This window comes from Pongo abelii, chromosome 13, assembly GCF_028885655.2.
Source record: "Pongo abelii isolate AG06213 chromosome 13, NHGRI_mPonAbe1-v2.0_pri, whole genome shotgun sequence".
NCBI classification, from domain to species: Eukaryota; Metazoa; Chordata; class Mammalia; order Primates; family Hominidae; genus Pongo; species Pongo abelii.
In genome coordinates this window covers 85,405,846-85,431,962 of record NC_071998.2, presented here as the reverse complement: position 1 = coordinate 85,431,962, position 26,117 = coordinate 85,405,846, and the positions used below count along the sequence as shown (strand labels likewise).

General features: G+C 41.7%; 1 non-coding gene across 1 annotated transcript; it reads right to left on the bottom strand.

Annotated features, from left to right (window-relative positions):
• Window positions 1-2,594: 2,594 nt before the first annotated feature.
• On the bottom strand, window positions 2,595-2,701 carry LOC112135102 (U6 spliceosomal RNA). Its single transcript, XR_002916400.2, has one exon. It is a non-coding gene; the product is annotated as a U6 spliceosomal RNA (small nuclear RNA).
• Between the last annotated feature and the right edge of the window lie 23,416 nt (window positions 2,702-26,117).

Below are 26,117 nucleotides of genomic sequence, written 5' to 3'. Positions count from 1 at the left end.
AGCCCAGGAGGCCAAGGCTGCAGTGAACCGAAATCACGCCACTTGCATTGTAGCCTGGGCAACTGGAGTGAGACCTTGTCTTAAAAAAGAAAAGAAACGGAGAGGGAGAGAAGAGAAGAGAAAAGAAGGAAAAGAAAAAAAAGGAAAGGAAAGGAAAAGAAAAGAAAAGAAAAATACTACAGTAGGCTGGGTGCCGTGGTGTGTACCTGTGGTCCCAGCTACTTGGGAGGCTGAGGCAGGAAGACTGCTTGAGCGCAAGAGTTTGATGGTACAGTTTGCTATTCATGAGCCTGTGAATAGCTGCAGCCCTCCAGCCTGGACAACACAGTGAGGCCCTGTCTCTAAAAAATAAAAAAAAATTAATGAAAGAAATACTGGAGTAGATACAGGACTTCATTTATTGGAAATCTGATGTCTTTTTAAACTGAGCTCATAGTTCTACATGACTTACTTGTTTCTGTTAGTGATCTGTTTACTTGTTTTTCCCACAAGTCTTGTTATTTTTAGTGTCCAATTTTGAAGAAAAAGGTTTTTAGGAAAGCATACATTGCATTATAGCAGAAGCACCTATAGTGCCTTGGAAAAAGTGAAAAAAGTTGCATAAATATGTGAACCCATTAAAAAATAAACAATTCTGTGTGTGTTTGCACATACATACATATATAACATTTATGAAAAGCATATACCAAAAACTTAAAGAGTGATTACATCTGGACAGTGGATCTCAAAGAGCCGAAGGGGTAAAGGGACAAAACATTTACAACCTGTTTGAATAACGTTTGCCATAATTATGAATTATTTTTATTAAATAAAGTCTACTAAAATTTAAAAACAAACTGAACTCTAATAACCTTTTTTCCCAATGATTGAGCTCAGTGCACTTACCACCTTGATTTTCAAGTTCCATTCCCTCCAGAACTGAACAATTAAAATGTTTTCGTGCTTCCTCCTAAGAACCAGAAGAAAAATCAGAAGAAAATATTGTACAAAAGTACCATAAGATAATGGCAAACTTTTCATCACATGAATATAAGTTAACATTAAAAAATTACTTTCTTGAGAAAAGAGAATTTCTTTTTAAAATATGGTTTTTAATATAATTAAATATTTTTATGTAGTCACACTTTTCTTTGCTAAGAAATTACTACTTCTCTTAGTATCTTTTCCTCTCTCTAAAGATTTTCACTTTTGTACCATATAGCTAAAAAATGTTATAGACTAGTATGATTGACAGCTGTAACTCATGTTAGTAACAATTTTACAATTTTTTATTTTATTTTAAATTGACAATTTATAATTGCATATATTTATAGAGTAGAGTGATGTTATGATTTATGAACAATGTGAAGTAATTACATCAAGCTAATATATCCATCATTTCAAATACTTATTTTTTGTGAGGAGCACATTTTAAATTTACTTTCCGTTTAAAAATGTGCAATACACTATTCTTGTATTTTTAGTAGAGACAGGGTTTCACCGTGTCAGCCAGGATGGTCTCGATCTCCTGACCTTGTGATCTGCCCGCCTCGGCCTCCCAAAGTGCTGGGATTACAGGCGTGAGCCACCGTGCCCGGCTGCAATTCACTGTTATTAACCACTTTCACCATACTGTGCAATGACCTCAAAAAAAAAGAATAAAAATGTATTACTCCTGTCTGTGATTTTTGTGCCCTTTGGCCATCATCTTACCATTTTCCCCAACCCCCAGCCTCTATAAACCACTACCCTCTGCTTCTGAGTTCAATAGTTTTAGATGTCACATGTAAGTGAAAACATTAGGTATTTGTCTCCTTGTTCCTTTTTTAGCATCATGTTCTCCAGTTTCATCCATGTTGTCACAAATGACAAAATTTCCAGCCTTTTTAAGGCTGAATAGCATTCCACTGTGATAAGTGGTGCCAACTTCCTATGCAGTTCAATATCTGTGTATAGCTGTTGATTTCCCCATAACTTAGCTATTCATAGCCTACTGTTGACAAGAAGCCTTACCAATAACATAGTCAATTAACACATATATTGTATGTTTTATGTATTATGTACTGTATTCTTACAATAAAGCTAGAGAAAATAAAATGTTATTAAAAAATATCATAAGGAAAATATACTCACTATTCATTAAGTGGAAGTGGGTCACCATAAAGGTCTTCATCCTTGTCTTCACATTGAAGAGGAAGAGTAGGAGTTGGTCTTGCTGGCTAAGGGGTGGCAGAAGTGGTAGAAGTCCACAAATAAGTGGACCTGTGCAGTTCCGACTTATGTTGTTCAACGGTCAATTGTATATAACCCGTTTTCTTTACCCATTCATCTGCTGATGGACTGTTAGGCTGATTCCGTAATGTGGCTATTGTAAATAGTGCTGCAATGAACACGGGAGTGCAAACATCTCTTTGACAAACTGGTTTCAAATCTTTTGTGTAAATATGGAGCAAGGATTGTTGGATCATATGGTAATTCTATTTTTAGTTTTCAAAGAACTTCCATACAGTTTTCCACAATGGCTGTATTAATTTATACTACCACCAACATTGTACAAGGATTCTCTTTTCTCCACATCCTCACCAACACTTGTTACCTTTTGTTTCTTTTCTTTTTAAAATACGGAATGCTTCATGGATTTGCATGTCATCCTTGCTCTGGGGCCATGTTAATCTTCTCTGTATCATTCCAATTTTAGTATTTGTGCTGTCAAAGCGAGCACTCTTTTGTCTTTTTGATAATAGTCATCTGACAGACATAAAATGACATCTCATTGTGGTTTGAATTTGCATTTCCCTAAGGATTAGTAATGTTATTTTTTCGTGTACCTGTTCATAATTTGCATGTCTTCTTTTAAGAAATGTCTATTTAGGTCCCTGGCCCATTTTTTAAATGGGCTATTTGTACACAGTTGTTTGCATTCCTTATATATTTTGGATATTTTTTCTGATGTTTGGCTTGCAAATATTTTTTCCCAATTTGTAGACTGTCTCTTCACACTTTTGTTTCCTTTGCTGTGCAGCAGCTTTTTTGTTTTATGTAATCCCATTTGTCCATTTTTATTTTTGTTGCCTGTGCTTTTAGGGTCCAATTCAAAAACTCATTGCCCAAACCAATGTCATGTAGTTGTCCCCTTATGTTTTCTTCTAGTAGTTTTACAGTTCCTTGTCTTATGTTTAAATATTTAATACATTTGGAGTTGGTTTTTGTATATGGTGTGAGATAAAGGTCAAATTTCATTCTTCTGCATATGGATACCCAGTTTTCCCAACACCATTTACTGAAGAGACTTTTTCCCATTGTGTATTCTTAGCACCTTTATTAAAAATCAATTAACCATAATTGACTAATCATCAATCAAGTTAATAATAATTTATTCTGTTCCATTCATCAATGTGCCTACTTTTATGCCAGGAACATGACATTTTAATTATTATTCCTTTGCAGTATAGTTTGAAATACTACAAAGCTAGAGGCATCAGACTGCCTCAATAGCTTTGTTCTTTTTGCTCACGATTGCTTTGGCTATTCAGGTTTTTTGGGTTTTTTTCTTTTCAATCTTTCTTTTTTTTTTTATACTTCTAGGGTACATGTGCACAATGTACAGGTTTGTTACATATGTATACATGTGCCATGTTGGTGTGCTGCACCCATTAACTCGTCATTTACATTAGGTATATCTCCTAATGCTTTCCCTACCCCCACCCCACAACAGGCCCCGGTGTGTGATGTTCCCCTTCCTATGTCCAAGTGTTCTCATTGTTCAGTTATCACCTATAAGTGAGAACATGCGGTGTTTGGTTTTTTGTTCTTGCAATAGTTTGCTGAGAATGGTGGTTTCCAGCTTCATCCATGTCCCTACAAAGGACATGAACTCATCCTTTTTTATGGCTGCATAGTATTCCATGGTGTATATATGCCACATTTTCTTAATCCAGTCTATCATTGTTGGACATTTTGGTTGGTTCCAAGTCTTTGCTATTGTGAATAGTGCCGCAATAAACATATGTGTGCATGTGCCTTTATAGCAGCATGATTTATAATCCTTTGGGTATATGCCCAGTAATGGGATGGCTGAGTCAAATAGTATTTCTAGTTCTAGATCCTTGAGGAATCGCCACACTGTCTTCCACAATGTGGAACATTTGGAAGTTGTTCAATCACAAACAATGGTTGAACTAGTTTACAGTCCCAGCAACAGTGTAAAAGTGTTCCTATTTCTCCACATCCTCTCCAGCACCTGTTGTTTCCTGACTTTTTAATGATCACCATTCTAACTGATGTGAGATGGTGTCTCATTGTGGTTTTGATTTGCATTTCTCTGATGGCCAGTGATGATGAGCATTTTTTTGTGTGGCTATTCAGGGTTTTGTGTGTGTGTGGTTCTATATGAGTGAGGATTTTTTTCCTACTTCTGTGAAAAATGACACTGGAATTTTGACAGGGATCTCACTGAATCTGTAAACCGTTTTGGGTAGTATGGACATTTTAACAATATTAATTATTCTACTCCATGAACATAGGATTCCCTTTTATTTATTATGTCTTCTTCAGTTTCTTTCATGTAGTTTTCAGTGTACAGGTCTTTTACTTCCCTGGGTAAATTTATTCCTAAGAATTACTTTTCTGGGTAGCTATTGTAAATGAGATTGTTTTCTTGATTTCTTTTTCAGGTAGTTTTCTGTTAGTATATAGAAAATTACTGATTTTTGTGTGTTGATTTTGTATCCTGCAACTTAATTTATTAATCCTCACAATTTTTTTTATGGCATCTCTAGGATTTTCTATATATATAAGACCATGTCATCAGCAAACAGCAAATATTTCACTTCTTCCTGTCCTATTTGAATGCCTTTTATTTCTATGGTCTGACTGCTCTAGCAAGGACTTCCAATACTATGTAGAAGTGGTAAGAGTGTTCTTACCACTGTGTTCTTCAATACTCTGTAGAATGTAGAAGTGGTAAGAGATCTTGGAGGAAAGGCTTTCAATTTTTCACTAATGAGTATAAGGTTTGTTGTGGGTGTCTCTTATATGGTCTTTATTGTGCTGAGGTACTTTCCTTTTGCACCTAATTTGGTTAGTTTTGTTTTTTTTGTTTTTTTTTTGCGATGGAGTCTCGCTCTGTTGCCCAGGCTGGAGTGCAGTGGCCCAGTCTTGGCTCACTGCAAGCTCCACCTCCCAGGTTCACGCCATTCTCCTGCCTCAGCCTCGTGAGTAGCTGGGACTACAGGAGCCCGCCACAACGCCTGGCTAATTTTTTTGTATTTTTTAGTAGAGACAGGGTTTCTCCGTGCTAGCCAGGATGGTCTCGATCTCCTGAACTCATGATCCGCCCGCCTCGGCCTCCCAAAGTGCTGGGATTACAGGCGTGAGCCACCACGCCCGGCCTAATTTGGTTAGTTTTTAACCATAAAAAGATGTTGAATTTTGCTAAATGATTTTTCTGCATCTACTGAGACAATCATGTGGTTTTTGTTTTTCATTCTGTCAGCGAGATGCATCACATTTATTGATTTGCTATGTTCAGCCATCCTTGCATCCTGGGGATAAATCTCACTTGATCATGATGGATGACCTATTGAACGTGTTGTAGAGTTCAGCTTGTTAGTGTTTTGTCGAAAAATTTTGTACTTAATGTTCATCAAGGACATTAGCCTGTAATTTTCTTTTCTTGTAATAGCCTTGTCTACATTTGTTATTAGACTAATACCACCCTGGTAAAAAGAGTCTGGAAGTAATCCCTCCTCTTCAATTTTTTGGAAATGTTTGAGAGGGATTGGTATTCATTCTTTGTTAAATGTTTGGTGAAATTCAGGAGTGAAACTGGTTCTGGGCTTCTCTTTGATGGTCAACTTTTATTACTGATTCAATCTCATTACTCATTATTGGTCTGTTCAGATTTTTCATTTCTTCATGACTCAGTCTTCAAAGGTTGTATTTGTCTAGGAATTTGTTCATTTCTTGTAGGTTATCCAATTTGTTGGTATATAATTGTTTATAATAGTCTCTTACGATCCTTTGTGTTTCTGGCGTATCAGTTGTAATGTCTCCTCTTTCATTTCTTATATTATCTGCATCTCTCTAAGTAAAGGTTTGTCAGTTTTATCTGTTCAAAAAATCTACTCTGGCCAGGTGCGGTGGCTCACACCTGTAATCCCAGCACTTTAGGAGGCCAAGGCAGGCAGATCACTTGAAGTCACCAGTGCCTCCTCTGTTGTGATACTTCTTAGGATCAGTGGTATTATTTCTATAATGAGTGATCATTTTATTTGGTATCTGTATTAGTCAAGGTTCTCCAGAGAAACAGAACCAACAGGATGTGTGTATATATCTATATAAATGTGGAGAAAGATACGAGAGAGGAGGGGAGGAAGAGGTTTCCTTTTTTTTTTTTTTTTTTTTTGAGACAGGGTCTTACCATGGCCAACATGATGAAACCCCCGTCTCTACTAAAAATACAAAAATTAGCTAGGCATAGTGGCGGGTGCCTGTAATTCCAGCTACTGAGGAGGCTGAAGCAGGAGAACCACTTGAACCCAGGAGGCGGAGGTTGCAGTGAGCCGAGCTTGTGCTATTTCAGTGCAGCCGGGGTGACAAGAGGGAAATTCCGTCTCAAAAAAAAAGGTTGCTCAGTACAATAAAACCTTGCTCATTGGGTTCTGTCTGTCCTTTAGTTAGAGATTTCCAGAGATAGGAAATAGCCCAAGAGCAGTGCAAAACTTTAGAAGTCAGACAGCTGTACACAGGCAAGGAAAAGGGGGAGGGAGAATAGCCGTGGTGCCCAGATATTTGGCCCAGATATTCTGGATGTTTCTGTTAAGGTGTTTTCTTGAATGAGAGTAACATTGAAATCAGTGGACTCTGAAGTAAAGATCACCTTTCATAATGTGGGGGTGGGCTTTGTCCAATAAGTAAAAGGCCTTAAGAGAACAAAGATTGATCTCCCCTGAACAAGAAGTCATTCTGCCTTTGGACTCGAACTGCAACTCTCCCAAGTCTCCAGCCTGCTGGACTACCCCATCAGATTTGAACTCGCCAAGCTTCCACAGTCATGTGAGCCAAATCCTTAAAAGTTATCTCTTGGACAGGTGTGGTGGCTCATGCCTGTAATCCCAGCACCTTGGGAGGCTGAAGCAGGAGGACTGCTTGAGCCCAGGAGATCGAGACCAGCCTGGGCACATAGTGAGACCTCATCACTTAAAAAAATAAACAAAATTAGCTGGGCCTGGTGGTGGTGCGTGCCTGTAGTCTCAGCCACTCAGGAGGCTGAAATGGGAGAATCACTTGGGCCCAGGAGGCAGAGGTTGCAGCAAGCCGAAACCACACCAATACACTCCAGCCTGGGTGACAGAGTGAGACCCTGTCTCAAAAAAAAAAAAGAAAGAAAGAAATCTCTTCCTCCCCTCCTCTTTCATATTCTTTCTCTGTGTGTACATATGTATAGAAATATACACACATCCTGTTGGCACCAGAGACAAGCAGGTGAGACAGCATTTCAGTATATCTACAGGCACAGAGACAAGCAGGTGAGACAAGCAGGTGAGCCACCACAAGCAGGTTGCTGCTGCTGCAACCTCCTGGGCTCAAGCGATCCTCCCACCTCAGCCTCCAGCGTAGTTATAAAATGGGGCAAAAAGTGAATGGTTCAGGTTACTGAAAGTTGCTGACCCTTCTTATCTCTGTTTGCTATTCCCTTTCTCCTGCTCCAACACTGCCTACATTCACATAAATATTTCTACCTTCCCATCATCTTCTTCCAAATTCTACACCCTTTAGAATCTACACACTTCTGCATCTCACTTCTACATCTCTCTCTGTGCCTAGAACCTGAGAGTCCAAGGGCAGACTAGGACTCAAGAGTCTAAAGTAATTCAGTTCCACCATGTGCCTACCTGTCTTTCAAAAGCTGTGGCAAATGAACAATGCTGAGGAACCCCAAGCTCGGTTCTCCTACCACTATCTTAACATTTCACATAGCAACACCACAAAGCTCATCAAAGTATAATTGCCTATTTACAAAGTACATTTATCTTACTGAAATTTTTTAAATACCATATATTTTCTTCATAGGTAACAGCAACAGACTTAGAAAAAGTATGAGTACAATTCATTTATTTAAAAATTGCCACAGTGACCTCTAAAATATAAAATGGATTTCACATCCAGGCTTAAGACCCTTCAAGGGGGTTCCTACAGCACTTAGAATAAAACAATCCTATCTGCCTCTCCAAGCCCTTTCCTCCAACACAGTGTCCACTGAAGTGGCTCCTAACATTAACAGGTACACATGGCTTTTGCCTTGCCTAAGCTCTTCCCACATCTCTTTATTTGGCTAAAACCTATCAATGTTCAGCTTGCAGCTAAAGTTTCACTTTTTCAAAGAAGTCTTCCTTGCTCAATTGATCTACAAGATGTTTCCTCCTTTATTCTCCTCTGTGTTATAGCATTCTATTTATTTTCTACAAAGTATTTATCACACTTTGAAATCACATTTTTATTTGCAGGAATATTTAGTACCTGTCTCCCTCAGTAATCCATAAGTTCCATGAGGCAGGTACACATGTATGTTTTGTTTACCTAGTCTGTTGGCCACTCAAATATTGATGAAATTAAGGCAATATAGCAATTCTGAAGGAAGGTTTCATTTCCTTGAAAAAGAATAACTTAAGGCCAAGCACAGTGGCTCATGCCTGTCATCCCAGCACTTTGGGAGGCCAACACAGGCAGATCAGCAGAGGTCCCGAGTTTGAGCCCAACATGGTGAAATCGTGTATATACTAAAAATACAAAAATTAGCCAGGTGTGGTAGTGCACACCTGTAATCCCAGCTATTGGGGAGGCTGAGGCAGGAGAATTGCTTGAACCTGGGTGGTCAAGGCTGCAGTGAATCAAGGTTGCGCCATTGCACTCCAGCCTGGGAGACAGAGTGAGACATCATCTCAAAAACAAACAAACAAACAAACTGAAGATAACTCTTTTTTTCTTCTAACAAATCTAGGAGAAGTTAGTGTAACTAATTCATGTGCATGAAAGGACCTTTGCTGAGGTGTTAAACATCCATCAGTCAAAAGACTAGCTGAGATTGGGTGCGGTGGCTCACGCCTGTAATGCGAGTATTCTGGGAGGCCGATGCAGGCAGATCACCTGGGGTCAGGAGTTTGAGACCAGCCTGGCCAACATAGTGAAACCCCCATCTCTATTAAAAATACAAAAATTAGTTGGGTGTGGTGGCGCACGCCATTGTCCCAGCTACTTGGGAAGCTGAGGCAGAAGAATCACTTGAACCTGGGAGGCAGAGGTTGCAGTGAGCTGAGATCACACCACTGTACTCCAACCTAGGCAACAGAGCAAGAGTCTGTCTCAAAAAAAAAAAAAAAAAAGACTGACTGTCTTCACAGTCAGCTAATCTCAAATCTAATCTCACCTAGATTTGAGAATGTTACATACAATCTATTCTGAGACATACGACAATTTCTACTGCCTTTAATTGATTTGTCCGGTGTGTGACAGGCAATCTTATGCATATATAACTTTTCATTTCAAGACTGGGCTGTTTCACGGGAAAATTTTTTGAAATCTTTCGTAAACAGAGAGAACTCTGAATTTCTAAGTGATATTTAGCTAAGTGAGTCACATGTAACAAATGATATGACAATTAGATGAATAGTCATTAACAGCTTTCTTAAGTTTTAGCACAGAAGTGCTAAAACTAAAGTTCAAATTGTTTCCTTAGAGCAGTAGTCACCTGGAAAGAAAATTCTCATGACAGTAGATTTATTTATTTATTTATTTTTTTGGACACAGGGTCTGACTGGTGTAACCACTTTGAAAAACAATGTGGCAGTTTCTCAAAGCCTAAATGTATAGTTATCACATAATGTAACAATTTCACTCCTGGGTGTAAATCCAAGAGAAATAAAAATATATGTTCACACTAAAACTTGCATGTGAGTGGTTATAGCAGGGTGACTTGTGACAGCCAATATGCAGAAACAACACAAATGTCCATTGACTGATGAATGGATAAACATAAACTATTGCTCAGCTATAAAAAGAAAGAAATCCTGATACAAACTATAACGTGAAAGAAATTTGAAAACACTGTGCTAAGAGGAAAAAACAAACTACAAAAGATCATATATTGTACAATTCCTATTTCTATAAAAGATCCAGATTAGGCAAAACTACAATGACAGAAAATAAATCAGTGGCTGCCTATAAAGACACAGGAACATGGGGGAAGTAGGAGGTAGTGACTAAAAGGTGAGGGTTTCTCACTCATAAGTGGGTAACTCATAAGTGGGTAATCACTTTTAAAAGTGACTGTAGTGATGGATGCACAGCTCTGTGAATATTCTAAAAACCACTGAATTGCATACTTTCTTTTCTTTATTTATTTAGAGACAGGTCACCTTATGTCACCCATGCTGTGGTGCAGTGGTGCCATCTGGTCTCACTGCAACCTATGCCTTCTGGGCTCAAGAGATCTTCCAGCCTTATATCCCCATGTAGCTGGGACTACAGGCATAAGCCACCACACCCAGCCAATTTTTGTATTTTTTCTAGACATGCTGTTTTGCCATGTTGCCCAGGCTGGTCTCAAACTTGTGAACTCAAGCAATCCACTTGCCTCAGCCTCCGAAAGTCTTAGAATTATAGGAATTAGCCACTGCGCCTGGCCTGAATCACATAATTTGATAAATGAATTGTATGATATGTTAATCATATTTCAATAAAATTGTTATAAAAAAAGAAAATAGGGAGTTGAACACAGGTGGCTCACGACTGCATATATATAATCCCAGCACTTTGGGAAGCTGAGGCAGAAAGATCACTTGAGGCAGGGAGTTTGACACCATCCTGGGCAACATAGCAAGATCCCGTCTCTACAGTAAAACATAAAGAAGTTCGCTGGACGTACTGGCAAACGTCTGTAGTCCCAGCTACTTGGGAGGCTGAGGTGGGAGGATTGTTTGAGCCCAGGGGTTTCAGGCTGCAGTGAGCCATGATCACGCCACCGCGCTGCAGCTTGGGTGACAGAGCAAGACCCTGTCTCTAGGAAGAAAAAAAAAAAAAAAGAAATGCAAGTTTTTATCACCTTCTGAGAGTAACTGAGTTTCAGGAGGAACAGAGAAGAACAAAAGACCATCAAGTGGTTGAGGGTGGGTTGCTGGTTAGGCTCAGTCGCTAGCTGAGTAGTATCTGAAAAATTCATTAGTAAAATTATGGCTCTAGGGGTGAGTCATACAGTCGAATGATGAATACTAAATCCAGTACAAACGCCCATGGTCTTTCTTTACATGAATTCCAGTGAAAAATTCCTAAGTGCCTAAATAGCAAGTGGTCTGAAATGATACCAGCAGTTTATTAAAGACAAAACAAAAGGCATCTTCAAGAACCACGAGAGTTCTGTGCTGAAGAAGCTCTAATTTTGCATTTCCTCAACTACTGATGTGATCTGGCCAATACGACACTAATCTTAAAGTGTGCAAACAACTCAATTTCATCTCCTCATTAATAAAAACTGATTAGTCTAATATCAATTCTGGTTTTTAAAAAGCTAATTAGAAAAAGAATTAATTAATTATGGAACCAATAAGATGTTCAAATAGTTACAAGCTATTCAAAGGAGAATTCAAAAAATCACACATGAGCTCATCAAGTTTGATGAAATAAATTTCATTAATATATTTAAAAATAAACTGATTAGACAAGCAACAACACCTAGGCACGGGTCTCCTCATCTTCAGCAACACAAACCTAATCGCACAGCTATGGGGTTGCAAAGGCTGCATAGTCAAAAAGGGACTGGTATGACTTGAGATTTCTTTACTTGTATTTGTATTTTGAGACAGGGTCTCACTCTGTCATTCTGGCTGGAATGGGGTGGTGCTCTCATAGCTAACTGCTGCCTTGACCTCCTAGGCTCAGGGGATCCTCCTGCCTCAGCTTCTCCGTAGCTAGGACTACTGATGAGCACCACAACACCCAGCCTTTTTTTTTTTTTTTTTTTTTTTTGTAGAGAGAAGCCTTGCTGTGTTGCCCAAGCTGGCCTCAAAATCACACCCTCAAGAGATGTGCTCACCTCGATAACCTGATAAACGGGTTCTACAGACACAAATCACCATGTCTGGATAATTATATATTTTTTATTATTATTTTTGTAGAGAGGAGGTCTTGCTATGTTGCCCAGGGTGGTCTCAAATTCCTGGACTCAAACAATTCTCCCATCTCTGCCTCCCAAAGTGCTAGCACTACAGGCATACGCCACTGCACCTGGCCTGACTTGAGATTTCTTTAATCTAGCATCCCATACTTCATATAATTGGGAAAGGCAGTAGTGTTTTTTTCTAATTACTTAGTATTTCAACAACAATCAACCATCTCTCACCATTGCCAGGACCCTCGTCAGAACCACTATCATCTCCTACCTGGATGTTGCCACAGCTTGGCCTCCCTGCTTCTACCCAAATCTTCCCACAGTCTTTCTCAACTCAGCCGCCATGGGATGCTTTTAAATCAGGAGACAGATCATGTCGCCTCTCTGCTCAGAACATTCCTGCAGTTCCCATCTCAGTCAGAGTAAAAGCCAAAGTCCCAGCAATAGCCTCCCAGGGCTTACACAATCTGTACTGATCTGAGCCCAACAACTCCTTGGCATCCTACCCTACTTCTCTCCCTCTCTCTGCTCCACGGGCCTCTTTCCTGAGCTTCAGATACACCATGGAGTTCCCTCCTAGCATCTTTATTCTATTGTTTCTGCCCACAATGCTCTTCCCTCAGCACCTTGGCCAGCTCCTTCCCCTCCTTCAAGTCTTTGCTCAATTTTCACTTAGGAGGCCAATCCTGACCACTCTATTTAATATTGCCATCTGTCCCCATTTCTGTCATGCTCACTCATTTCTTTTTTTTTTTTTAGACAAAGTCTCATTGTGTCACTCAGACTGGGGTGCCATGGCATGATCACAACACACTGAGACCTCAAACTCCTAGGTCAAGCAATCGTCCTGCCTCAGTCCCTCTAGTAGCTAAGACTACAGGTGCATGCCACGACACCTGATATTTTTTTTCTTTTTGTATAGACAGGGTATCACTTATGTTGTCCAGGCTTGTCTTGAACTCCTGAGCCAAAGCCATCCTCCTACCTCGGCCTCCTAAATAGCTGGAATTATGGGTGTGGGCCAGCACCCCTGGCTTCATGTCCATTTCTTCTTGCTGCTGTTACAAACTAGCGTACATTGAGTGGCTTAATACACCAGAAATCTACTACCTAATAGGTCTGGGGGCCAGAAGTCCAAAATAGGTCTATTAAGGCTAAAGTCAAGGTGTCAGCAGGACTGCATTCCTTCTGGAGGCTCCAGAGAGGATATGTTCCCTTGCTTGTTTCAGCTTCTATCACCCCCATTCCTTGGCTCATGGCCCCTAACTGCATCTTCAGAGCCAGAAGCAAAGCATATTTGAATTTCCCTCTCTGACCTCTGCTTCTATCATCGCATCTCCTCCAATTCTGACTCTCTTACCTCCCTCTTTCTCTTATAAAGACCCTTGTGATTGCTGGACACAGTGGCTGTGGCTCACACCCATAATCACAACAGTTTAGAAGGTCAACGTGGGAAAAATGCTTGAGGTCAGGAGTTCGAGACCAGCCTGGGAAACATAGTGATACCCCCCCAAATCAACAACAACAACAACAAAAAGAAATAAGAAAAGAAAAAATTAGCTGGGCATGGTGGTATGCATCTGTGGTTTCTCAGCTACTTGAGAGGCTGAGGTGAAAGGATTGCTTTAGCCCAGGATTTCGAGACCAGCTTCGACAACACAACAAGATCCCATCTCTACCAAAAAAAAAAAAAAAAAAAAATTAGCCGGGCATGGATGGTGTGCACCTGTACTCTCAGATACTTGGAAGGCTGAGGTGGGAGAATTGCTTGAGCCCAGGTGGTTGAGGCTGCAGTTAGCTATGACTGCATCATTGCACTCTAGTTTGGGTAAAAGAGAGAGACTCTGTGTCCGAAAGAAAAAGAAAAGAAAAACACATATGGTTTCTGTCCCTGGTCCTGACACACAGCTTCTAAAGTTATTATAAAGTCCTCGTTGATAAAGATAGGGGCATCTTTTGTTTCAATATTTGGTGTTAGTCCCAGGTTTCTAACCCAAGAGCCTCTAAGACCTTTGGGATCTCCACCATGGTACGAATGTATTTGGTGATGTTACTGGATGACTGGGTGACTGAAAGCTCCTAGACAGCTTCAGGAGGAGGGCTGGTTGCCAGAGGCTTGGAACTGTCAGTCTCACCCACTGGGCTCCAGGAAGAAATAGTGGCCGAAGATTGACTTAATCACCAATGGTCAATGATTTCAACAATCATGCCTGCATAACGAAGCCTTTAACACCCTCAACAACAGGGTTTGGAGAATGTCTGGGTTGTTGAACACAAGGGGGATACGAGGAGGGTAACATGCACAATAGAGAGCATGGAAGTTCTGTGCCCTTCCCCCCACGTATCTTGCTCTGTGCATTTTTTTTTTTTTTTTTTTTTTTGAGACAGGGTCTGGCTCTGTCTCCCAGGCTAGAGTGCCGTGGCACAATTGTGGCTCACTGCCACCTATGCCTCCCTAGCTCAAGCCATCCTCTCAATCTTAGCCTTCTAAGTAGCTAGAAGTACACGCACATGTCACTGCACCTGGCTAACGTTTAGAAAAATTTTTTTGCAGAGATGGGATTTCACCACATTACCCTGGCTGTTCTTAATCTCCTGAGCTTAAGCGATGCACCCACCTCAGTCTCCCAAACTGCTGAGATTACAGGCATGAGCCACTGTGCCCAACATGTACATCTCTTTCACTGGCTGTTTCTAACATATATCCTTTACAATGAACCAGTAATAGAAAGTAAATTGGTGAGACACAGTGGCTCACGCCCATAATCCTAGCACTTTGGGAGGTTGAGGTGGGAGAATTATGTGAGCCCACAAATTTGAGACCAGCCTGGGCAACATAACAAGACCCCATCTCTACAAAAAATAAAAGAACATAGCCAGATATGGTGGTGCAGGCCTGTAGTCTCAGCTATTTGGGAGGGTGAGGCGGGAGGATCACTTAAGCCCAGGAGCTCGAGGCTACAGTGAGCTTTGATCACACCACTGCATTGCAGCCTGGCAACAGAGTGAGACCCTGTGTCTGAGAAGAAAAGAAAATAACTTGTTTTTTGAGTTCTGTAAGCTGTCCTAGCAAATGATTCCACCCACGAAGGGGGTCATGAAACCCTGTTTTCTAACTGGTTGGTCAAAAGTACATGTTAACAACCCAGGACTTGAAATTGGCATGTGGAGTGAGGGTAGACTCTTGGGACTGAGCCCCCATCCTGCGGGGTCTGCACTAACTCCGGGGAGTGTCAGGATGGAATTGTGGGATACCCAGTTGGTATCCAGATTGTCCGAAAATCGGTGTAGAAACTCCACATGCACATTTGGTTAGAGGTGTTTGACCATAACTACTATTCAAGAAAAAGATCTACTCATTAGAAATAAAAATCATAAAATTATATGTTCTACAAAAACAAATCAACATTATCTACCTCCCAATCCTACCAAACTACAGAATGTTAGAACAGAAGGTCTGACCATGGACTCAAGAGCTGACATTAGGAATGTCACCACCATCCTGCTCTCCAAGGACTCCTCATCTTCAACGGACTCCTCTTCAACGGAAAGGGTGGAAACTGCAACTTGTGCCACGATCCCTGTGCAAGAAAAGTAGTAAGAAAGACAGTGATAGAAATCCAGTGTCCTAAATTCACATCCAGAACTGTGAAAGTTTTTCACTAGCTGGCTAATTCACAGTTTTCTTGCATCAGAGGAAAAATACGACTCAGAAACTAGGAATTCCATTTGCCCAAAACTCTCATCAGATTAGAGAATCCATCCGCTAACTTTCTTATCGAGTATTATTTCCGTAAGTTAGATCAATATCATTCCCAAAATAAATGCACATGGCAGCCAGAATCTGTGCATTTCTCCCAAGTAAAAGAGGAGGCGGCCAGGAACAGTGGCTCATGCCTATAATCCCAACACTTTGGAAGGCCGAAGTGGGTGGATCACCTGAGGTCAGGAGTTCAAGACCAGCCTGGCCAACATGGCGATACCCCATCTCTACTAAAAATAAAAAATTAGCCAGGTTTGGTGGCACATGCCTGTAGTCAGAGCTACTCGGGAGGCTGAGGCAGGAGAATCGCTTGAACCCGGGAGGCTGAGGTTGCAGTGAGCTGAGATCGCACCACTACACTCCACCCTGGGCAACAGAGTGAGACTTGGTCTCAAAAAAAAAAAAAAAAAAAGAGGCAAGGCGCTTTACAACCAGTGCCCAGTGATGGGCTACCACAAGTCAACACAGGAAAGAGGTGCCAAGCTCCCTTTCTCCCCTGCACAACCCGACACAAAAAAGAGTTGGTGCAGTGGAATGGGGCTGGATGGAGAGAAGTTCTTCTTTTTTGTTTTTTGAGACCAAATCTCACTCTGTCACACAGGCTGGGGTGCAGTGTTGCTGTCTCGGCTCACTGCAACCTCCGCCTCCCGGGTTCAACCAGTTCTCTGCCTCAGCCTTCCAAGTAGCTGGGATTAGATGTGCTTGCCACTGCACCCGGCTAATTTTTTTTTATTATTATTTTTAGTAGAGAGTGGGTTTCACTATGTTGGACAGGCTGGTCTTGAACTCCTGACCTTGTTGATCCACCTGCCTCGGCCTCCCAAAGTGCTGTGATTACAAGCATGAGCCACCGCGCCCAGCCAGGAAGTTCCTCTTCTTACTGAGAAAATAGATCACAGGGCATCAAGTAACATGTAAAAGTCTTTATAATAAGGAATATGATTTTTGGAAAACCTTTCCTAATGTTTGGTATCAGCAAAAACCCTCAGATTAATTTCAAACAGTATAAAAATACAGCATATAAACAGAAAATATTAACTGTCAGTAATGCTATAGAGAAATTGGAGGCTTTTTGCATTGCTTTTTGGAATGTAAAATGGTACAGCCCACTGTGAGAAATGGTTTAGCAGCTCCTTAAAAATACTAAGCATAGAATTATTTGATCCACCAACACCCTTTAAGCGTATATACCCAAAAGAACTGAGAGCACGGACTCAAACAGGTATTTGTACACCCGTTTAATAGCGGCATTATTCACAGTGGCCAAAAGGTAGAACCAACCCTAATGCCCATCAGGGTTGATAAAGAATGGATGAATGGATGATGGATGAATGGTGAATGGATAAAGAAAATGTAATATATACATACACAGTATTATTCAGCCATACAAAGAAAAATATTTGGCCAGGTTCAGTGGCTTACACCTGTAATCCCAGCACTTTGCGAGGCCAAGGCGGGCAGGTCGCTTGAGCCCAGAATTTTGAGACCAGGCTGTATAACATGGCACATTTGGTTAGAAGTGTTTGGTCATAACTACTATTCAAGAAAAAAATCTACTCATTAGAAATAAAAATCATAAAATTATATGTTCTATGAAAACAAATCAATTTTATCTACTGCCCAGTCCTACCTGACCATAGAATGTTAGAACACAAGGTCTCACCATGGACTGGAGAGCTGACATGAGGAATGTCACCACCATTCTGCTCTCCAAGGACTCCTCATCTTCAACGGACTCCTCATCTTCAACGGGCAGGGTGGAAACTGCAACTTGTGCCATGATCCCTGCGCAAGAAAAGTAGTAAGAAATTGAGTGGTAGAAATCCAGTGTCCTAAACTCATATCCAGAGCTGTGAGTTTTTCACAGGCTGGCTAATTCAGGGTTTTCTTGCATCAGAGGAAAAATAAGACTCAGAAACTTGGTATTCGATTTGCCCAAAACTCTCATTAGATAGAGAATCCATCCGCTAACTTTCTATCTAGTATTATTTCCATAAAGTTAGATCAATATCACTCCCAAAATAAATCCACGTGGCAACCAGAATCAGTGCATCTCTCCCAAGCACAAGAGGAGGTGGCCGAGCGTGGTGGCTCACGCCTGTAATCCCAGCACTTTGGGAGGCCGAGGAGGGTGGATCAGGAGGTCAGGAGATGGAGACCATCCAGGCCAACATGGGAAAACCCCGGTGTCTACTAAAAATACAAAAAATAGCTGGGTGTGGTGGCGTGTGTCTGTAATCCCAGCTACTCGGGAGGCTGAGGTAGGAGCATTGCTTGAACCAGGGAGTCGGAGGTTGCACTGAGCCAAGATTGTGCCACTGCACTCCAGCCTGGCGACAGAGCAAGACTCCATCTCAAAAAAAAAAAAAAAAAACCCCAACAAATACAATAAAATATAAAATGTCTTAACCTTCTGCTGGTACTGTTCCGTCATTGCCCTCTAAAGAATGATGGCTTCCTAAAAATAAAATAAACAACCTATAATAAACCAATAAAAACTCACATTGAAAGAGAATATAGGTAACGATGCAAACACTTTTAAGACATAGTAGGCCAGGCGTGGTGGCTCTTGCCTGTAAACCCAGCAGTTTGGGAGGCCGAGGTGGGCCTATAACCAAGCTCAAGAGTTCGAGACCAGCCCGTGCCAACATGGTGAAACCTCATCTCTACTAAAATACAAAAAATTAGCCAGGTGTCGTGGCGGGCACCTGTAATCCCAGCTACTTGGGAGGCTGAAGTAGGAGAATCACTTGAACTTGAATCTATAAAGCAATAGATTAGTTAGGGAGTCACAAGGTAAACAGGCTCATCCTACTGGAGCAGAAGTTTTATTCACAAATACAAAAGAAATAATGTAAAATATCAGAGTGCCAGTCAAGATTAAGACCACGAGCTGCCCCCAGTATACATGCTCTGTCCTTAAAGATCTGAGCTACTAACAAGGAAAAGATTGAAAAACACTGTCTTCAAGTATAAATAAAAATATTACATTTCAGTAAGAATACATTGTTTAGGGGGAAGGGAAGCAGATGCTCATCTATTTTGTCATATCTATTGATAACTAAATTCAGAAGCTGTACTAAAAGTAAAAGTTATAAATACATCTTAATTTATTTATTTTTTTCGAGATGGAGTCTCGCTCTGTTGCCCAGGCTGGAGTGCAGTGGCGCAATCTCGGCTCACTGCAAGCTCTGCCTTCCAGGTCCATGCCATTCTCCTGCCTCAGCTTCCCGAGTAGCTGGGACTACAGGTGCCTGCCACTGCGCCCAGCTAATTTTTTGTATTTTTAGTAGAGACGGGATTTCACCGTGGTCTCAATCTCCTGACTTCATGATCCGCCCGCCTCAGCCTCCCAAAGTGCTGGGATTACAGGCGTGAGCCACCGCGCCTGGCCCCCATCTTCTCTTAATTTTTGAAGAGCAGTGATTACAGTCAGAAAAACTCATTTTATGGCTAGTATTCTTGAATTAAAAGTGCCATACCGAAGTGAAATCTTTTTGGTTTTCAATATCCAGCTTTTTCATGTCACAATTATCTTGGGATTCTTTTCTACTTACTGCATACTGTGAAAACTCACCTGAACTCAAAACTCTAGGTAAATCTAAAAACCTTTATCTAGGGATCCATCTTTAATTCATTTGTAAAACATACTTTCTCTGCACACATTTCTTTTCTCTTCTTTTAACCTTAATATTTGGATTTAGGGAGCATTAAGTTCTTTGTAAAGTCAAAGAAAAAAGAGATATGAGATCAAAGCAATGGGAGATAATAAAGAAGAGGCCACTAGTTAAAATGTAAAATTTCAATAAAGAGTAAGTTAAGACGGTTGTTCATGTTATTACCCAAACACCAAGGGTTTCATCCAGGTCCTGCTGCTCATTGGAGAAAAAGCCAATCACTGAGGCGACAAGCACTGCCAAGGAAGAAAGCTTTAACCTGGTGCTGCAGCCCAGGAGCTGGGAGCTCAGTCTCAAATCCATGGCTTGACTAATAGGGGCAGGAAAGAAATGTAACAATGTATAAGAGAACAGAAATTAGGGAGGAGCAGGAGGCATATGGTGCTGTGATTTGGTATGTTTGTTATTTGATACTTCCTGAAGGTCTTTTTTTAAGGAGAGAACTCAGAACAGATACAAGTTTCAAATTTTAACAGCAGGGTCAATTTTTATGTTGATCAAAAAAAAAAAAACCCATCCATGGGACAATTGGGCCAGTGTCAATGTAAACAATGATTCTATAGGTCCTTTTTCTTCTTTTAAAATCTGAAATAAACAATTAAATTTATATTATATGCTAAACCTAAAGAAAATACATCTTATGTACTTGAGGCCAGAAGAGATAGAAGTAAAACCTATTACTAATAGCCTATGAGTGTCAAGTTTGGGAATGCTATAAAAAATTTCAAAAAGGTAATAAATGCATAAAACTTACAGATTAACAAGTGCTATTTCAGAATTCTTCTCAATACTAAGAATCAACACGACCTTATCAATATTTGCATTACTAACCATACAATAAGAACCTGACTTCTGACTGTTCTGAGATAAGGGATAAATGTGCACTTTACCTTAAACAGGAAAGTGTGCCATGTACCCACTTCAAGACTGACAACAGGGAAAACTGATTTGAAAAATGTTGCTTGTGAAGTTCATGTATATGTTTAAAAAAAAAGACCAATGCAGTTTTCCTTTTCCACATATAAAAGGAATACTGTAGTTATAAATACTAAAATACAGTCTGTGGAATACAAGGAACCATTAAATAAAAACAGTATGTAGGAAAATTGAAGTGAAAAGATTATATGTTGCAAAGACTTGAGTAGAAGGAGTTTTTCATCAACATCATCGGTTTCAGAAGGGCCTGTTTGGGATACAAAGATAATACTTCAACAGTAACCACCCCAGGCCAGACTCAGTAACTTATGCCTGTAATCCCAGTAATTTGGGAGGCCAAGGCAGGCAGACCACTTGAGGTCTGGAGTTCGAGACAAACCTGGCCAACAGGGTGATACCCCGTCTCTACCAAAAAATACAAAAATTAGCCAGGTGTAGTGGCATGCACCTATATAGTCCCAGCTATATGGGAGGCTGAGGCAAAAGAATCCCTTGAACCTGAAAGGCAGAGGTTGCAGTAAGCCAAGATTGCATCATTGCACTCCAGCCTGGGTGACAGAGCGAGAATCCGTAAAAAAAAAAAAAAAAAAAAATTCGTGTTCACATAGAGTTAGGCTCCACAGCTCACTCTCTTAACCATCCTGTAATTCTGCCCATTCTATGCCTGGTCAATGATGTATGGTAGCTCATGGCCCCCTCAGAGCTTAGAACCTAGGCTTCATTTCCTGCTCTGGAGCTATATAACAATTTTCCTCTGAATTTGTTGGATTCTAACCCTACATACTTCAAATTTTGTTAATATTTACTGAATCTTAAAGGGGGCTGCGATGGCTTTAGTCTCTAGAAACATGAAACAACTTACAAACAAAGGACTATATGAGAGTAAACAGAATTCAAATTTCTACGTGCTTTAAAACATTGAGGCAATGTACTGAGAAACACACCTAAGAAACTGCAACCAATCTACTCTGGACAATAATTTAGACACCATCTCTTCAAAATAAGCTATCTGGTGATACTTATGCATATTCTTCCATATATCAACAGTATTTTACATGTCATAACCTTACAAATAATTTTAAAAGTGTCAAAATTATAGGCCTTACCCATTTATGTGGGCTTGAAAAAATGATACAATATAGATTTGTTTCTTTAGTCAATAAAATTCATAAACTTCTAGAACAATCACTAAAAAAAGAGTTCACACTAAAGGTTGTAATACTAGGAATAAAAGAAAGCTCAGTACTGCAGGTTCTTAAAAGCAAAACTTAATAAAGCCTTGTTTTTGGTTGTGAATCCTGGCCTTAAAACATTATACACGTGATCTTCCCCTTCCTTTTCTTGTTGCAAAGATGTGGTGACAAACCAGGTTTGCTCATGCAGATAATACTGTTGAAAATAGTGGCAGAGAAATAACATAAAGGGAAATACAGCTCACTTAATGATCTCATGAATTGGAACTTACTCTTCCCCATGCCTCTTGCCTATCTCCGGACTAATATGTGAGAGAGATGAAATGGCTGTTTGCTACCACTATTTCACTTGATGCTTCATTTTTTAAATTCCTTGAGTAACTACTTACAACGCATTAACAGTATCAGGAAAGCATAGCTATTCAAGTAACTAAATAATTATGCAAATCTCTAAAACATAGTAATGGACCGATTATTTTAAAAATACAACACACTGACAAGTAGTTTATTTTTAACTCCGTTTTGGTTTGTTAATGCCATTGCTTGGGGAAAAGCAAACAAGAGGAGGAGGAGAAACAAGAATAGAAACAAGAAATAGAAGCAGCGGCATAAGCAAATAAAGAGCAACAAGAAGATGATAATGAGAAAAAAACAGACTAGAAGAAAGGAAAAAGAACAGGTGAGGGAATCGGAAGGCCTATTACGATACCTTGATTCCCCTCGATTCGAGAAATTTGAAAAAGTTTAAGATTTTTTCACAACAACAAAAAAACAAGCAAAAAGATACACAAATAGTCACCCCCTAAATTTTATTAAAGAGTGAGATAATGCTCCACTCACACCTAGCTCACGTGTCAGCAGGAGGAAGGGACCCTTCAGATTCTGCAGGAAAAGGGGAAGGACTCTTCCTTACCCTGGCTGCGCCTCCACCACTGCCACTGAGGCCCACAGTACAGCACCCACAGGTTCCTACCCACGCCAGGCCAGGCCAGACAGGCTGCCCCACTCCGACTTCCCTGACCCCAGATTTGCTGCTGCTGCCACCACTAGCGCTGATGCCAGTACAACCACCGCTGCTGTTGCCCTCAATGCACTGGTCCACCCTACAAGGCTCCTACCCCCTGGCCACTGCCGCACCCCTGCCCTCACCCTGGCCATAACCGCCACCCTCCTACTGCTCCAGCACACTGCAGTCTCGGCGGCGGCCACCCACTGCAGCAGGTAGTGGCAGCGAGACGAGCCACACAGTGTGGCAGGCCCCAGCCTCCAGCAGGAGGCACCTCCTCCTGGCACAGAGCAGCTCCGCGGGCAAAGCCAGAAAAGCCTAAAACAGGATGGAGCGACTGGTAGTGTTAGAACCTCACCTTATCGGGCTGCCCACTGGGTGGGAGCAGCTGGTTTCAGTGAAGGCACTCACACCCTCCAAAGTCCAGCCTCTCCTCTGGCCCCATGGGCCAGGAACTGGGGCCTGGGGTGGGGATTGGAGACTCCACAGTGGCTGGCTACCCATTCCACAGGAACTGCTGGGCACCGGGGCTGTACTCCTCAGGGAGCAGGAACAGCAGAAACTCAGACCCAGACACCTCCCCCAACCACCCAAGTGCCGGTTTCTGTTCCTGCTGCCTCCACCCACAGGGCCCTGTCCACCTGTGGTACCTGCTACTCCATGCCTGGGGGTCCCAGGTTGTCTCGCCACACAGAATGAGAGGACGCAGATCCAGGAACCACAGCGGGTGTGGGGGTCCTGCAGTGCTCAGGATTCCCATGGAAATGCTGTGAGTCTGCTGTGCTCCAACACAACCAGGAGTCTGGAGTCCAGCTCTTTCCTTGGAGACCACCACTGTGGCGGCCACCTCTGCTATCTACAGTGCAGCCTGAAAGCGCCCCTAACCAGACGCCGGCAGTGTATCCCCCAGTAGTGCCCCAAACGCCCCCCCACTTGCCAGCAGTGTATCCCCCATAGCGCCCCAACCCCTCCCCACCTCGGACACTGCAGCACACTGTAGCGCCCCCAACCTGCCCCCCACCGTGGGCAGCGCAGCCTTGGATAGGGCCCCAACCTGCTTCCCGCTGCAGGCAGTGACGCCCAAATAGCACCCCCAACCCGCTCCCCATCGCCAGGCAGTGCAGCCGCGGATATGCACTTACGCTGCTGTTGCCTTTCTACCACTCCAGCTGGTATGATGCAGTCTCCATGGCCCCCACCAACCTCAGTAAGGTGAGCCATGGTGTGGCAGGCTCCAGCCTCCAGCCTGTGGCAGGCAGGCTCTGTTTTCTCTTCCTGTAGCAGGGCACAGAGCACGTCTGGCTGCCTTGCCGCCATCTTACCACTTTGGCCACACTTCTGTCTCATCGGCCACCCATGTTCTGATTGGATGAGAGAAAACCTCTAAGCCTATTCTGATTGGACTTTATTATCATGTACTGATTGGTTATCCTAAGCCTTCTCATCCAATCAGAACATGTAGTCCAGGAACCTCGGTATATAAAGCATGCTAAGGCGGAGTTAGGCCATTCCAGGCTCTTCAGAGTTTGTCTGTTCTGCTTGGTCAGTGCCTGGCTTGGAAGCGTGAGCTGCGGCATGCTGGAGGCTGGAGCCTGTGGCTCTGTGGCTCGCCTCACTGTGGTGGGTGGAGGCTAGAGCTTGCGGCTCTGGTTCACCTTGCTGTGGTGGGTAGCAGTGATGGAGACCGCAGCACTGCCTGAGTGGTAGGAGGGCTGCCTGCAGCTGGAGCTTCTCTGCGCGCTGCTACAGGAGGAGAAGAGGGAGCCCCTGCCACAGGCTAGAGGCTGGAGCGGTGGAAAGGCAGCAGGGTAGGTGTGTATCCATGGCTGCTCTGCCCACGGCAGGGGGTGGGTTGGGGCGCTGTCAGCTGCAGGCTGGAGGAGGGTGGGTTTAGTGAGCCATGGTGGTGGGGGGGGCTACAATGCCCACAGCAGGAGGCGGGTTAGGGGCACTATGGGGTGCTGCACTGCCTGCAGCTGGGGGCGGGTTGGGGGCAGTATAGGGGGCTGCACTGATTGCTCTAGCTAGGATTTCCAGTACTATGTTAAATAACGTGGTGACAGTGGGCATCCTTATCATGTTCCAGATGTTAGAGGAAAGGCTTTCCGTTTTTCCCCATTCCCTATGATTATAGTTGTGGGTCTCTCATATATGGCTTTTATTATGTTGAGGTATGTTTCTTCTGTACCCAGTGTTTTGAGAATTTATAGCATGAAGGAATGTTGAATGTTATCAAATGCTTTTTCAGCTTCAGTTGAAGTGATCATATGGTTTTGTCCTTTATTCGGTTGACGTGATGTATCACACCGATTGTATGTTGAACCATTCTTGCATCCCAGGGATAAAGCCCTCTTGATCATGATGAATTATCTTTTGAATGTATTGTTTAATTTAATTCACTTTGCTGGTATTTGGTTGAAGATTTTTGCATCAATATTAGAGATACTGGTCTACAGTTTACTTTTTTGATGTCTTTGTCTGATTTTGGTGTCAGGGTAATAATGGCTTCATAGAATAAGTTTGGATGTATTCCCTCTGTTTTTCAAAATAGCTTGAGTAGGATTGGTACTAGTTCTTTAAATGTTTAGTAGAATTCAGCCACGAAGCCATCAGTTCCTGAGCATTTTTTTACTGGGAGACTTTTTATGATGGCTTCAATCTTATTATTACTGATCTGTCCTGGTCTTGGAAGTTTTCATGGTTTAATCTTGGTAGGTTGTATGTGTCTAAGAATTTGTCAGTTTCTCTAGGTTTTCCAATTTATTGGCATGTAGTAGTAAGTTATGCTGCTTTGAATTTCTGTAGTATCCTTTGTAATGCCTCCTTTTTATCTCTGATTTTATTTGTTTGAATTTTCTCTTTATTCTTAGCTAGCCTGGCTAAAAGTTTTTTGATTTTAACTTTGCAGAAAACCAACTTTTTGTTTCGTTGATCTTGTGTATTTTTTAATTTCAATTTTATTTATGTCTGTTATGATCTTTATTTCTTTTCTCATAATTTCAGATTTAGTTTGTTCTTACTTTTCTAGTTTTTAAGTTATTTATTTGAAGATTTTCTTCTTTTTTGATGGTAGGCACTTACAGCTATAAATTTCTGTCTTTGCAGTGCTTTCTGTGTATCATAAGTTTTGGTATATTGTGTTTCCATTACCATTTGTTTCAAGAAATTTTTCAATTTTCATCTTAATATCTTCATTGACTCATTCAGGAGCATATTGTCTAACTTCCATGTGCTTGTATGGTCTCCAGAATTCCTCTTCTTGTTGGTATCTAGTTTGTTTTTTTTTTTTTGAGATGGAGTCTTGCTCTGTCACCCAGGCTGGAGTGCAGTGGTGCCATCTCGGCTCACTGCAAGCTCCGCCTCCTGGGTTCACACCATTCTCCTGCCTCAGCCTCCCCAG